Here is a 16257-nt window from a genome sequence, read left to right on the forward strand (position 1 = left end):
GGGTTTGATCTTTGAATTCATAGCACTTAACGCTGTTGAAATTTGCTCCACTTAACATCCTTGTCCTCCTACTCTCTACAATGTTACTGCTCCTGAATCCATGGTCAGATGCTAAAGATATGTCATCTGTGACCTGGCTGGGTAGCTCAGTTGCTTGGAGCATCATCCTGATTCACCAAGGTTGTGGGTTTAAGCCCTGGTCAGGGTGTATGCAGGGAGTCAACCAATGAGTGAATGAATAAGTGGAACAATGAATGGATGTTTCTCTCTCTCAAAACCAATTTAAAAAATTAAAAATATTATGCTAAGTGAAATAAGACTTTCTCTCTGACTGAAAGACAAATACCATATGGTTTCACTCATATGTGGAATCTAATGTGTGGGGGTGACTTTGCCTGCAAATCCCCCCATCCGCCATGGATGAAAGTAACACTACCAAGACATGATCTGCTTGGGGAGGAGAGGTGGCCAATTTCTCAGAGGAAAAAGGCCAGGAGCCCCTTCCTCCAGGGGCTTTTATTAGGTTGTAATACACAGGAAATACAGGTGGCAAGGATCAAACAGTAGATAACATCTCAAAGAAATCTAAGGGCTTTGTCTGAGTCAGTGTCTGTCAGGAAAGGGGGTTGCAGAAATTCTGGGAGATATACTAATTTCCTGCTCGGACCCTTAACATATGAATGAAAACACTCTTAGCAAAGTAGGTTTCACGGGACTTTTAGGAACTCTTTCTTATGCCTGATTTACCCCGGATACCGCTCTAGCAAAGCAAGGAGCTGCACCACCTCCCCATCACAGGTTTTCAGGCTTAAGTGGATTAGAACCAGGAAGCGCTTCTCCCAGAGGACATGGGGACTCAGGCTATGTCAGAATAGCTGGGGGCAGGGGGACGTGGAACGAGTGTCCATCACTCCCTCTTTGTTGCAGCCCCCCGAGTCCTTCCATGACGGCCTCCCAAGTGATCATGTCTGGCTTAGGTTGCCCCTCTCTGTGAGGAGTCTTACCCATCACTGACCATTGACCATGCTCTGGGGGCAGGGGTAGGAAGCAGAGACAATGTTTGCTGCCAGAGACAAGCTTTGTTTCCTAAATGGCTCGCATGCCGGAGGTCATGCTGGAGGTCACTCGCTCATCCTTAGCCATGGGGGTAGTTACAATTCCTGAAACCAGGCAGAGCAGTTCCCAACACTAATGAACAAGCTAAACTAACAAGGAAAATGGGGGCAGACTCATAGATGGAGAGCAGGATGATAACTAGTGGGGCGGGGGGAGGTTAGGGAGTGGAGGGATTGAGCAAAAAGGAAAAACAGATTCAGGAGCAGTAACATTGTGGAGAGTAGGAGGACAAGGATGTTAAGTGCAGCAAATTTCAACAGCATTGAATGCTGTGACTTTAATTTGAAGATCAAAATCTGCCAGACTGAGTGTCTGACATAAGGGTGTACATTGCTGCAGACCCACTGCCACTGCCTCCAGGAAGCCCCCTGACTTCTAGGAGAAAGAGCACAGTTATGGACTCATGGGCAGGGACAACAGTGTGGTGATTGCTGGGGGGAAGAAAGTACAAGGGGACTAAATGGCAATGGAATAAAATACAATAATAATTTAAAAACAAAAAAGACAAAAAATAAAAATAGAAAATAAAGACATGTCTTCTGGGAAGATTTAACACCAGGATCATAATTACACATTAAGCCACATGTATTTTCAATCTATTGCTAAGACCCATAGAACCATTAGTGTGTCCTATGTTCTGGGAACTTTGTGTCTACACTGTTGATATTTTTTTCTTAACTAGTAACCACAGCTAGAAAACAAAGGCCTCCATCTGTTACCTGCTCAGAATCTTATTTACTGGCCACCCTCTAAATTCCTGGGGAAATATTATAGGTACATAGTATCTTTTTCCTTGTAAGTTAATGACTATTGAGAAGCAAATTCAATGTTTTGAAATTTGTAATTCATTCAATAAATACTTTTAGCATTTATCAGTTGTAGGAGCTGGAGATAGAATGAAACAGACAAAAAAAAAAAAACAACCCTTGTCTTTATGGTGCTTAATTCTAGTGGCAAGGGAAAGGAAATGAACAAGCAAGTAAACACACATGTCAAGTGGTTATAAGTGAGATGGAAGGTCTAAATAGGAACATATGCCAGTGTGTTGTTGCTTGGTAACTCAGGTTAATCGGATGCCCCTCCTTGAATGGCGGCACCGACAGAGTCCTAAAGGTGGTGGATGAGGTGGGCAGTTCTGTGTGGAGAGTTCCAGTGGCAGAGCCAGCAAGTGCACAGGCATGAGGCCAGAGATGTACAGATGAGTGGGCTAAAGGCACCACGATTGATAGTTAAATGGCATAAATCAATGTATTTAATTTAATTTTGCTTTGTGTTTACTCAGCCCATAAACATTTCTTAACCAAATATGTATCCTTCTTGTGCTCATGAACTGTAAACTTGTGAGAGCAGGTTTATCATGTGGGATTTATCAGTTTTGCTCTCACACTTTCTGAGCAAATGTCTCTAGGTAATTGTAAAAGCACCCCAGTGAAAGACTTCCAGAGCTTTCTTTTGTCAGAGCAGCCAAGGAATGGTCAGCATTCACAAGCTGAACTCTCAATCTTCAGAGTGGTTACTCATTTTCCAAAACTTGAAGTCAGTCAGTTGCTAACACTTGTCTTCTGGCTGTAGGTAACCCTGGAATTTTTCTCACTGTTCTGTCACCGATACTTTTGTATGCACTCAAATCTCTTATAGGAGAACACTGGTATCCTTTCAGGAAAAGCTGATTGACATTATACATTATACATTATACGTTCTGGGAACATGGTTTAGTATTTATGAAAAAATGTGAGGACGGAGCCGAGATGGAGGCATAGGTGGAAACACTGTGTCCCCTCCCACAACTAAATTTAAAAGACAACAAAGTTTTAGAAACAAAACGCAGCCAAAACAGTGAAAATTGAACTGTACAGAAGTCTGACAACAATGAACCACTCAGCCAGACCGGTAAGAGGGGCAGAGTGGGGTCAGGCTGGAAAGACAGTTCCTCCGACTGACCCAGGAGCGGCGGAGGCAGTTGGTGGATCCCAGGCGTGGGGTGGTGAAGGGTGGACCCAGTGAGGGCGTGGGGCGGTTGGCTGACTGCAGTCACACGTTGGAGAGTAGATAAACCAAGCAAAGAAGCAAACAGTGAGACAGATCACTCCGGCTAGGGCCCCAGCGATGGGAATTAGAGCCTGAAAGCACCAACTGAAAAGACTTTCTCCAGGCTGAGGGGCCGGGAGAGGCTCCCAGTCTCACAGAGAGTTCATTGGGGAGACCCACAGGGTCCTGGAGAGTACACGGGCCCACACACCTGGGAACCGGCACCAGAGGGGCCCAATTTGCTTGTGAGAAGCCGCAGAGGGGACAGAAATCTGAGAGAGAGGGGAGCGGAGCAAAGTGCCATTTTTTTCCCTCTCTGACCCCGCCCCCCCAAAACACACAGAAACACTTTTTGAAGTCATTCATGGCAATCAACAAAAAAAGAAACAATACTGGTCAGCAAGTCAGTTGACCAGTCCTCACTGCACTTGTGGGTACGGATTATTATGCTAGAAGCAGGGGGAGTTTAGATACTGGTTTATCCCAAAGTCTCAAGTGGTTTTATTAACTCTTCAGAAGTAACAAGGGTGTTGAGGAAAAACAGGTCTCCTCCACACACCCCACACACATTACATTTTTTTCTCATATAAAAAATATGGTTGACATTCAAATAGTGCACAAAATAAATATGTGCACTGTAAAAAAATTAAAATTACCCATACCCCAGAAATTTCTAGGTCTGTGCCTCATCACAACTCAATCCTCTCATGTAAATACAATATAGTTTTTATGAAATATATAGTGTATTTTTATTTTAAATGCACTATAACGTTGTTATCGCATGGTTTGCTTAAGTCACTTTCAGAGTTCTCAAAGGGTCTTAATGTTAATGGACATAAATATGCAAATTTACACAAGTATAAATATATGAATGCTTGTTCATTTCTTCTCTTCTCATTTGCTTTGCCATATTTTGCTCATCTACCTGTTTTAAATTCTCTTTTTAATTGGATTATATGTATTCATGTATGCCACCTAAAACTTTTTCTGAAACAAAATGTGATTCAAATAAAACAATAAAATTAATTATTGGGACATGCTAACAGCTAACATTAGCATTTCCAAAATTTGAACTAAAAATGGATTTTGATGATAGAAAAATAATACACTTTAGATAAACATGAAGAAATGAACAATAGATGTGGGATTCAACCTAGAAAAAAGGAATCAATTTACATGCTTCCTCAATCTCAGAGGATGGTAAAGAAGTTTATTTTTAGATCTGCATGAATTTAAGCACAACCCTTACTCTGGGCACGTTCATCCTCCAAACTCATTTCTCCTTCTTCTCATTGACATCATATTTCATTTTCCTATTCCCTCCCACCCATGCATCTGACACCACCTAATGCTATGCATTTGAAAGCATTATCCCATGTGGAGGGATTGCTAAAAACTGCCTTTGAACACTCGGACTGTTTTCATGGTTGCTCCCTCTGAGTTCTTATTCAGAAAGACCTATTTCTAGGTATTGGACTCTGAGGAGTGTCTGGTATAAAGGCTTCTTTGGGGTCTTTGTGTTCTTACATTTGGGAAACAGTTGACAGGGTGGAGTTGCTCTGTGAGGATGCAGCCTCCAATGGATGCCCGGCTGAAGCACTGACCAGGACGTTATGGGAAGCAGTTCTTGGAGGACAGATGGCACGGTCTCCTAGCCTCTACCCACTGCTGCCCAGAAAACAGCCCAGGCTCAACCCCTGGGACCTCTCAAAGCTGGGCAGGTGCCTCTGGTACAGCTCTTCTCTTTCATAGCTGTGACCCTGGAGACACATCCCGCTGGCTCCCAGGAGCTAAAAGACATGTCTCTTTTATAAGAAAATAAGTACTTGATGTGATTCTATTATTTCAGTGTCAACAAACAATGAGATTTTTTTTTGCTTCATAGTTTATTTTGTTTATTTTTCCTCTGCCAAAAGTAACACATGCTTTGAAGGAAGCCAGAGCTAGGGAAGTAGCAGGGCTTTGGAAACGGGTGTTGGAATCCTAGTTCTACTGTGTGATGTGCTATGTGTTCTTAGCAAAGGAAACGACCTCTTGGATCCTCTTTTGAATTTGTGCAATGGTTAGTAGTAGCTCTGACAGAGATAATGTATGTAGAAGGCCAGTGAGTATGTCTGACACAACCAGACATCCCCGTCACATCCTCCTTCCCTCTGCCGGGAAAGAATTACAGTTGGGTAGCAAGAATTAGAAAACAAAGCTAGTCTTCATAATTAAGCAATCACCTTTTTCAAAGAATATGCCAGAGTGCTGCCCTCCAAAAGGCCAGGTAGCTTGGGTGAGAACTAATTATAATAGCTAGCCCTGTGATTTTTGTACATTGTTTCATTTAATTAATATCCTCAGCAACCTCTGAGGTGGGGGTTATTACCCATGTTTAGAATCAGGAAACCAGACTGAAAGGGAGTGTCTTGTGTAGCAAACGTGTTTGGAGCTCAATCTGACATCAGCTTTCAACAGCTGACCACCTGACCACACATCAGACCCTATGAACATGGTGTGTACCCAATCACTACTACAATTTTCTCTGCCCATGTTAAAAATTACTGAACACATAGCCTAGTCTTCATTGGTCTCTTTGATGGAAGAAACAGAAACTCACAAAGGCACATAGACACTTAAGGTCACACAGCTGGTGGCCATAGAATTGAGCCTAAACCCCATCCTGAAAACCTGGACGTAGTCTCAGTTGTGTAAATAAAAATTAATTTTAGGCTGTATTAAAGAATTTTAAAAATCGGGGACTTCCAGCCAAGATGGAGGTGTAGGTAGACAAACTATGCCTCCTTGTTCAATCAAAACAAGAACAACAACAAATTTAAAAACAAAAAATAACCAGAACTGCCAGAAAACTGAACTGTATAGAAATCCGACAACCAAGGAATTAAAGAAGAAACATTCATCCAGACTGGTAGGAGGGCTGGAGACAGGCAGCTGGTCAGAGAGGACTCAGTGAGGCAAGGTGGTGGCTGAAATACTGGGACGGGCAGTGGCTTGTAGAATGAGTGGTTCCACATTTGTGTGTAGATGAACCGGGAGGAACAACTAGGGAGCGAGACAGACCACACAACCCAGAGTTCCAGTACCAGGAAATGAAGCCTCAAACCTCTGACTGAAAACACTGGGGCGGGGGGGGAGGGTGAGGCTGCAGGAGAAACCCCCAGCCTCATGGGAGAGTTCATTGGAGAGACCCACAGGGTCCCAGAATGTACACAAACCCACCCACTTGGGAATCACCACCAGAAGGGCCCAATTTGATTATGGGTAGCGGGAGAAATGACTGAAAATGGACAGAGAGCAGAGCAAGCAGCACTGTTCCCTCTCAGACCCCTCCCCCACATATAGCATCACAACTCAGGGACATGGGTTGCCCTCCCTGGTGAACACCTAAGGTTCTGCCCCTTACTACATAACAGGCTTGCAGAGACAAAAAAAAAAAATGGCCCAAATGAAAGAACAGTTCAAAGCTCTAGAAAAAAATACAACTAAGTGATGAAGAGATAGCCAACCTATCAGATGCACAGTTCAAAACACTGGTTATCAGGATGCTCCAGGAACACTGGGTACTTCAACAGCATAAAAAAAGACTCAAGCAGCAATAAAGGTTGCATTATGTGAAATAAAGAAAAATCTATAAGGAACCAACAGTGATGGGAAGGAAACCAGGATTCAAATCAACAGTTTGGAGCAGAAGCGAGAAGGAAACATTCAACCAGAATGGAATGACGAAACAAGATCTCCAAAAAACGAGGAGAGGCTTAGGAACCTCCAGGACATATTTAAATATTCCAACCTCTGAATCATAGGGGTGCCAGAAAGAGAAGAGGAAGAGTGAGAAATTGAAAACTTATTTGAACAAATTATGAAGAAGAACTTCTCAATCTGGCAAAGGAAATAGACTTTCAGGAAGTCCAGGAAGCTCAGAGAGTCCCAAAGAAGTTGGACACAAGGAAGTACACACCAAGGCACATCGTAATTACATTAGCCAAGATAAGGATTAGGAGATTCTCTCCATTAAAGATAAGGAGAGAATCTTAAAAGCAGCAAGAGAAAAGGAGCCAGTTACGACAAAGGAGTTCCCATAAGACTCTCAGCTGATTTCTCAAAAGAGACCTCGAAGGCAAGAAGGTCCTGGAAAGAAATATTCGAAGTCATGAAAGGCAAGGACCTACATGCAACAATACTCTATCCAGCAAAGCTATCATTTATAATAAAAGGGCAGATAAAGTGCTTCCCAGATAAGATCAAGTTAAAGGAGTTCATCATCACCCAGCTCTTATTATATGAAATGTTAAAGGGACTTATCTAAGAAAAAGAAGATATGAACAGTAAAATTACAAAAAGAAGATATGAACAGTAAAATTACAACAAACAATTGCAGCTATTAACAGCTTAACCTAAGAAAAACAAAACAAAACAAAACAAAACAGAACAAAAGCTAAGCAAAACAACTAGTACAGGAAGAGAACCACAGAAATAGAGATCACATGGAGGGTTATCAGCTGGACAGTGGGAGGAGGAGAACGGGGAAAAAGGTACAGAGAATAAGTAGCATAAATGGTAGGTAGAAAATAGACAGGGGGGAGGTTAAGAATAGTATAGAAAATGTAGAAGCCAAAGAACTTACATGTATGACCCTTGGACATGAACTAAAGGGGGGGGATGCAGGTGGGAAGGAGTATGCAGGGAGAAGGGGAATAAAGGGGGGAATGGGACAACTGTAATAGCACAATCAATAAAATATATTTTAAAAAAGAATTTTAAAAATTATTTGTTTGATCAAGAAGAGCTGCAGCCTGGAGACACAGATTAAGGTAGCAGCCTAAACTGTCTTCCATGAGGCAACAGGGAGGTGGCTTTTTATAGTGAAGGTTCCTGCCCAGTTAGATGTTTTTTTTTATGTAAACGAGGTATCCAAATTCTTACACTTCTAATTGGTCTGAATTTCTCAATCCTGATTGGTCAGTATTATTCATCCTGTTTGATCATTATGGACCAGCTCTAATTGTGTTGGGCAAGTCTTAGTTCATTGGTGGAAAGACAAAATCAGAAACTCCACTATAGACTCAGATAACATAAATGAACAGGGCATATTGCAGGAAGCAGAGAGTTCAAGGCTGAGTATCTTCGGCTATACAGATTGAGTGAGAAGCACCACTCAGCAAATGGCTGCTAGGCTCTTACTATTTCTAAAATTTTGGAGTATGAGGACTCCATCTCAAAAGATAAGTTTCTTTTTAGGGTTCACATCAAATCAATTTTTCTTCTCATGCTCTGCTATTAGTTCCACAAGGGAAGTCATAATCTCTGGGCTTCTAGTACCTGCCTCTCTAAATGGCTTATTTTTCTTTATAGCAGTGATCACTACCTGACTTACTATTCCTTTGTAGTCTGTCCCACACTAGAAGGTCAGCTCCCAAGTGGGGAGATCTGGGCTGTTTTACAGTCAGTACTCACCATCCACTAATAGGTAGGCATCAGTGACAAAGATGAACATATTTCTAGAGTCCGTAAGTCTAACCATCTGTAATTATTGAGGAGTAATGAGTAGGGGTCACTATTTCCAGCTTTAAGACTTTCATAGAGAGGTGTAAATCTGGTGATGAAAAATATCATGGCAGGTTGTTTGGAGACAGAGTGTTAGCCATCCCTTCAAATGGCCCTTCTCAGTTAATCACTTACACCATATGTGGTGGACTGAGTCTGAATTCTGTGATGTGATTTAGTAATGATTGTCATGGAGGAAATTTCAGGGACGAAAGACAAACCATTCTGAAGCCCACTTGTTGTACCTGGAGAAATAGCTCAGCGCCAGTGGCTTTTAGTGCTTCACAATCAGACTGTCCTGTCCCCTATGTGACCTTCCTTGGGCCTGTCGTTTTCCTTATGCTATTTTTATTTTCTGAAAATGAGTTTCCATTAGCAACTTGCCTGCATATAAAAATCAGAAAATCTGATTTGGGGTAATAGTGGATGGTTGCACCACATTTAATATCAATTATGATGAAATTCAATGGAATCAATGCAATTAGCAAAGTCTGCATATGTAAATTTTTAACTACTCTGTTTTGTATGAAGAGCACATAGTTCAAATCATTGTTAAAAATCCTTGGCAAAAAAAAAATTCCCAACTAGCCTAATACTATAATTAGGACCAAGGGATTTAGTCTGGACTTCCCGTGAAATTTCCTTTGCTCAGTTTAGGCATGGAGAGATGGCCCTTGTTGTGTGCGTGTTTATATGTGCACCCGCTCTTAGGCGCCTGAACGTGGGGGAAGAAATTGTGAAATAGGAATTCTATGTTGGTCTATTTATTCATATTACTATTTATTTTTCTCAATCTATTCTTTACTTAGTGTTTCCTTCCAAATCAAAGCGTCCCCACTCATTCCGGATTCCTCAACCCTGGGGATTAGAAAGCGATGAAAAGAGACTTCACCTCCTTATGAATATGCAAAAACAAGGGGCGGGGAGGAAGCCGGGCGGAAAACCCGGCTAGAAACTGAACCTGAGAGGTCCTGAAGCGGACTCAAGACTGCAGCTCCTACACCCCACCGCGCCCTTCCGAGACCAACAAACAGTAGCGCAGCCCCTGTCTGGAAAGCCCAACTCGCCCCTGAGGATGAACGGGTGGAGTTATTCAACACCAGGAAAATGTGGCATCTGAATAGCCCTTCAGAGCCAAGCCGAACTCTGGCCAAGAAGGTAACCGTCGGAGGATTAACCGTCTCGGGACTAAGTGGCCTGAAGGTCCCCGCCTTTTGTGGTGAAAATGTGCAGGGTGCGGGGGCCCTCGGGGAGGCGCTCTCGGGAACGAAGTTCACTGCTGCTTCCCTGCGACTTCCTTTCCACTTGGAGTTCGGAGCGGGATGAGTAGAGCTCTCTAAAGACCCCCCTGCTAGTTAGGAAGAATGATGGAAAAGGTGAGTGCTTTTTCTGTGCCGATTGTCCTTTTGGAGCTGGGACCACCAAGGAGCTGGTGACTGAAATTCTGTGTGCGTGGGACATTTTGTTTTTCTGAAATAAGGGTAGGGGAAGGCGAGGATCAGTGGCTCTGGGTAAGAGATGGTGTAGAGAAGTCGGGTGGAGGTCTGAAAAGTTTCGGCAGCACGGCAGGTGCAGAGGGGGTGCGCGCCGCATTGCGTACACAAAGGATGTGCCCCGCAGCTGCCCCTGCCGCTGCCGGGTTGCCATAGCAGCGGAGAGGCGGGAACAGCGGCTGGTCCGGGTTGCCAGGAGATGGAGGAGCGTGGGGAAGCAGGACGCGGGATATTTAGGAGTCTCCCCAGAGGCGCCGATAAGTATGCGTCTTTTGACATTTGTCCCTTGACTCAAGTCTGTTGGCAGCCACTTGTCTTTTGGTTAAGGAATCAGGCTTCTAGGCTGCTACCTGTTTAATGCATAATACTCTACTTTTGAAAATATTTGAATCCTGGACTGATGAAAGACATGAAAACGAAAATATTCTTTTCTAAAGTAAAATATAATAAAAACAGTATTCCATTTACTCGTTTTCAGTGTAGCATCTGCTGATGGGTATTCCTTAATTATTATTATTATTAAAAAATAAAATAATAGAGAAACAAGTTTGTATCCATGAAAACAAATTGGCTTTCAGCCTTTCCACCATATTAAGCAAAATCTTTGGAAAAGAAAAGCACATATGGCGGGCAGCAGGCACAGTATTAAGAACCCAGACAGGTGCATCTTAAAATGCTTTAGAAAGATAGATCTTCACAAAGCATGGGAGAGAATCAACCTCCATTTAATTTCACTGTGTATTTTCTTACAAGTAAATGTGCCAAGTGATTTGGGCTTATTTATCTCGAAGACTGTTTTAGCCATACACTAATGAAAACAAAAATTGGCAAGGATTTCAAATTATCTTTACCAGAGCAGTTGTTGGCAGCTACAGTAGTACTTCCCCTTCCCTACCCCCTTTTCCTTTTATCTTACTATTGCTAAAGATATATTTTGGTGTTTTCTTTGTTTCTCCAGATTTTAATTGTTTGCCAAAGACAGTGATCTCTTGTTACCAGTTCTTAAGAAGTATTCCACCCAGTAGTTTATTTTTTCTTCTGCTTCCATTTTAAAATGATCTGTGTGTTCTTTGCTTATTCATGAATTCATTCATCAAACATTTATTGAGGCTTTACAGTGCCAGATTCAGCAGAAGAGGGATAAGTGGTGAGAGGGATATACAAAGTTGAATTAGAAAAATTTAGTTTGTGAAGAAGAAAAGGCTAAGGAGTAGTTATAATTCACTGTGATACTTTAATTTAGAAATTCCACCAGGTCACACCACGCTAATGGCCAGGAGAAGTATGATAATCAAAGATTAGCTTTTTGCTTCATCTGTGTGATTGCCTTTGCCCCTTTAAGGCAGATATTATTGTACTCATTTAAAATATGAGGAAGATGACAGAAAAGTAATTTGCCCCTTGTCTTACAGTAAGCAAGTGGCAAAATCAAAATCTAAATCCAAATGTGACTGCTATGACATACTGCTTCTGAATATTAAACCCTTTTATCCCTATGTTCTTGCTAACCAAATTACCATATTTTGATCATTCTTAATATGTGGGAATTCTAAAAAAAATCATGTAGTTTTCTCATTGGTTGAGATGTTTCTAAAGCCAGATATCAATTACATTTCTGAAGAATGTATTGGGTTGGTAAAAAAGTCCATTTAATAAAACACATTTTTCATTTTCACCAATAACTTTATTGATTTGCTTATTTTGATGATGTTGACTATCTCCCGCATAGTATAACACTGACTGTTCTCAGTTAATCTCTCCGTTTGATCACTATCAACTTCAATTGGTCTACCTGACTGTGGAGCATCATCTTCAGTCTCTGGCATGAAACTTCGAAAACTACTTTTTATGCATTGGAATAGTCACAACACCTTCTCCATACATTGCACAAATCTCTTTTTGTATTTCAGTTGTGTTTTTACCTTTCTTGAAAGAATAAAGCATAATATGCCAAAAATATTGCTTATTTTCTTCCATTTTCAGTATTGAAATTGCTATACAAAAATTCACCAATTCTCTTCAGTTTTTTTATAGTGCATGCTGATATGACAGCTGGCACAATACAATCTAACAAAATTGTTTTGAATGATATTAAAGACAACTAAGCACCACAAGCACTTTCTTACGGAACCAAGAGAACTTTTTGGCCAACCCAGTACTTTATTTTATGCTCACCAATGCAGGCCAGTTCCATACCTTATCAAGTTTTGACAGGTCAAACTAAACTGATAACAACCCCATTTCCAGTAGATATGGCCAGTCTCTCTGCTACTTTTAACCTGCAGAGTGATTTGAGTCATATCAATTGCCTATATAGCATAATAAATCCTGTAAAAATGAAATCACAACACCGAAAGGACAGTGAAGCATGGACCTTACAACCTTCAGAGCTGAAAAAGAAGCTTGGCAACCTTCCATCTTGACGGCATTTTCCATGCTTATTTCTAACAAGACATGTTCGGCATAGTATTTCAGACTATGAAAGGTAGCCAGAGAATTTGAAGATTTTCTCTGAGGCCTTGAACAAACAAGATTATCATTGGGATGTATCAAAAAGATTAAATTATTAAAATGCTGTGGCCATAGGCTAACAGGAAGCCTGCAAATCTTGAGGCTGGTGCCTTGCTCTTGGCTTAGTTCACAGGGCCTACTTTGTAACGGTAGGAATCAGTGCTGTTTCAAGATAGATAAGGAAGGTTCTAGAGTCTTTTGCAATAAAAGTTTCAGTATTTACCAATATTCAGAATCTCAGAGTTCTGTTGTTGGTCTTCTTGACATCCTGCATATTCAGCCTTCAGAAAAGGCGGACCATAGTTTTCCATTCTTCTTCATGTAATTCCTTGCCAATTGCTTAAAGAGTTTTAAAAGGCCCTTTTTGTAAGTTGAGTCAGAACTCTGCCCATTGATTTAGGAATCTGATTTTAGAGCAGTCCCATAATAGCTCCCCCTCCCCACCCTGAATTGTGGAGGGTTATTTATGTCTTCATTGCCCTACCCTGGGTTCCCCCTTGAGGACCATTCTGTTTACTTCTAAGTGTGAGGCTCTGGACTGTATTCTGAAGTATCCATACTGAAGGATGTACATCCAATATCCTTGGTGGACCTTTTCAGGGAATACCAAAAGCTTTCAAAAACCGGCTCTTTGGACAGGAGCCAGCTGCTTTCCACAATGAGTGGTTTCAGAAACAGGTTCTTATGTGGAGTAGCTATTGTCATCCGAGCCAAAAAAAAGAAAAAGAAAAAGAAAAGCCTATTTCTCAGAGCAGCACATACTTAATTAGTAAAAGGATCAATGCCAGCACCTGGAATTTGAAAAGTCAGCTTTGGAAGGCAGAGCAAGTCCCTGAAGGGCAAAACTTATATTTCTCCTTCTGATTTGAGCCAGACATTTGTCTAAGTGGTCAGTTGTGCAAACTGGAATGGCACAACGCCAGCGGGTCTGTTGATCTGTTCAGTAGCAGCTTCTATAACACCTTTTAATTAGGAGATTGCCTCAAAAGCACTCCCCTCAAAGTAGGAGAAAAGAACCAAACACAAATATATAAAGAATGAAAAAAAACTATTGTTCATGGCTGTGTATGACTTGCCGAGATTTTGGCACAATGAAATACTCTTTATTCCCCTTTGAAGAAGGTCATGACATTGAAGAGGCTTAGAAGCTCCCAAGCAATCTTAAGTATTTATTAGTCACTGTCTATTCAGTACTGACAGAGCATGAGGGGATATGTCATGCGCTTTCTCCTCAAGCAGCCAACACTCTAGTTCAGAGTAAGCAGACATGAAAATACTGAAGCACAATTAAAGGCTCTGCCATGTGTGCACTCCACAAGCCACCAGGGACAACTGCTAGAGATGGGTTCAGTGGCCAAAGGACTACATCTTCCTTCCTCCCTGTAGCTTCCCAGATGCATATATCCTTCAAGTTCTCATCACTCCAACTTCCTAAAATTCCCTGCTTTTCAGAATCTTACTTCAATCCACTGAAGATGCTCAAGAAATCCTAAAACTAGGGTGAATCTGGCCATGAGAATTTAAGCCTTTAAACTCCTAGAGAAACTCCATTAGGATTTGAAGAAAATAAAAGGGACTGGGCTGGAGGATCAGAAGAGAGAGCCATTTTATTCTTTCTCACCACTGATGGAAGTATAACTCTTTGGAAAGCAATGAAAACACTGCCTTAGCACTCATTTGAAGGGCAGAAGGATATGTGGGTCACATTAGAAGGTGAGGTTGCATTGAGGGCGAGAGTAGGGCAGAGAGAAGAAAAACACTGGTCCAAAGTACTAGATGGTGACAGAAGATAGGGCAAAAGGAAGTGGTCTTTATCTTGATGGAAAATAAACATGGTGACTAGGAAGCCAGCTTGGGGTATACAACAGATGTGTTCACTGGGGTTATAAAGTTTCACCTTTAGAAACTCAAGGCTCCCACTCCTCACTCACTGAGCCCGACTCCTCTCTGCAGGATGATCAGTCATGATTTGGAGCTGGAGGGGTGCCTGGAGACTAGATGTCTCTGATTCCATTGCTTCTGGCATTTTGAGGTGAAACAATAAATTCAGTTGTTGGTGTAGATTTTTATTTAATTTTTTAGAGCATACTACTGCTTTATGTGCACATATGAGGTTTTTGGGGCTAGCCCAGGGACCTGTTCATTGTATATCCTATTTATATGAAAACTTTATGCTGGATTCCAAACTAGCGAAATGCATTTTTTTGCACAAAGCCTTTGTAATGTGAAGATAAGGGCAACTGAGGATTTTCCTTGGATCACCCAGGCATAGAACAAAGCATGTTAGAGGCAGGTCCGGAGACCTGGGTACAAGTCTTATCTCTAAAAAAATAAATAAATGCTTATCATGCTAAATTCCCTGAGATCCCATTTTGTTGTCTGCATGAGGAGCGACTTTATTAGAGCATTTCTAAGATCCCTTAGTGTTCTGGAATTTTGCTCTTTCTAAAATGGAATGTGGCTTCCCTGAAAATCCCAAAGTCTTATCAGATTTCAATCTCTTTGCAATTCATTGAGTCTCCTAGTGTCTCCATGAAAATGTTGGTCAACAATAATGTTACCTCCTTTCCACACAAGGTTGAAAAAGTCTCTAGAGGAAAATTTTTATTTTTACTTTATATTTAATTTTTATTGTATTTTTTCCATTAACCATTTAGTCTCCTGGTACCAACATAAACCCACCCCCCAAAATCACCACACTGTTGTCCATGTCCATGAGTCCTTTTTCCTTTGGGCTCAATCCCTCCACCCTCATTCTCCCATCCTATAGCTGTGATCCTGCATCTATGAGTTTGTCTCTATTTTGCTTGTTATCTCAGTTTACTCATTAGATTCCACATATGAGTGAAATCATATGGTATTTGTCTTTCTCTTATTGGCTTATTTCACTTAGCATAATGTTCTCCAGGTCCATCTATGTTGTTGCAAAGGGTAAAATTTTCTTCTTTTTTTACAGCCAAGTAGTATTCCATTACATAAATGTCCCATAGTTGTTTTATTCACTCATTTACTGTTGGACACTTTGGCTGCTTCCTTACCTTGGCAACTGTAAATAATGCTGCAATGAACATAGGAGTACTTATGTTCTTTTGGATCAGTGTTTTGGGGTTTTTTGGATATATTTCCAGAAGTGGGATCACTGGGTCAAAAGGCAGATCCATTTTTAATTTTTCTGGGGCACTTCTGTACTGCTTTCCACAGTGGTTGCACCAATCTGCATTCCCACCAACAGTGCAAAAGGGTTCCCTTTGCTCCATATCCTTGCCAGTACTTATTTTCTGATTTATTCTGACAAGTGTGAGATGGTATCTTGTGGGTTTAATTTGTGTTTCTCTATGACTAGCAATGTTAAGCATCTTTTCAGATGCCTATTGGCCATGGTATATCCTCTTTGAAGAAGTGTCTATTTAGGTCTCTTGCCCATTTTTAAATTGGATTGTTTGTTTTTTTGATGTTGAGTTTTTAAGTTCTTTATTAATTTTTATATTAACCTCTTATCAGATGTATTGGTGAATATGTTCTCTCATTCTGTGGACTCCTTCTAGGAGTCTTGTTATTTTGT

This window comes from Sturnira hondurensis, unplaced genomic scaffold (assembly GCF_014824575.4).
Source record: "Sturnira hondurensis isolate 20B ecotype Veracruz unplaced genomic scaffold, ASM1482457v3 Scaffold0015509, whole genome shotgun sequence".
NCBI lineage: Eukaryota > Metazoa > Chordata > Mammalia > Chiroptera > Phyllostomidae > Sturnira > Sturnira hondurensis.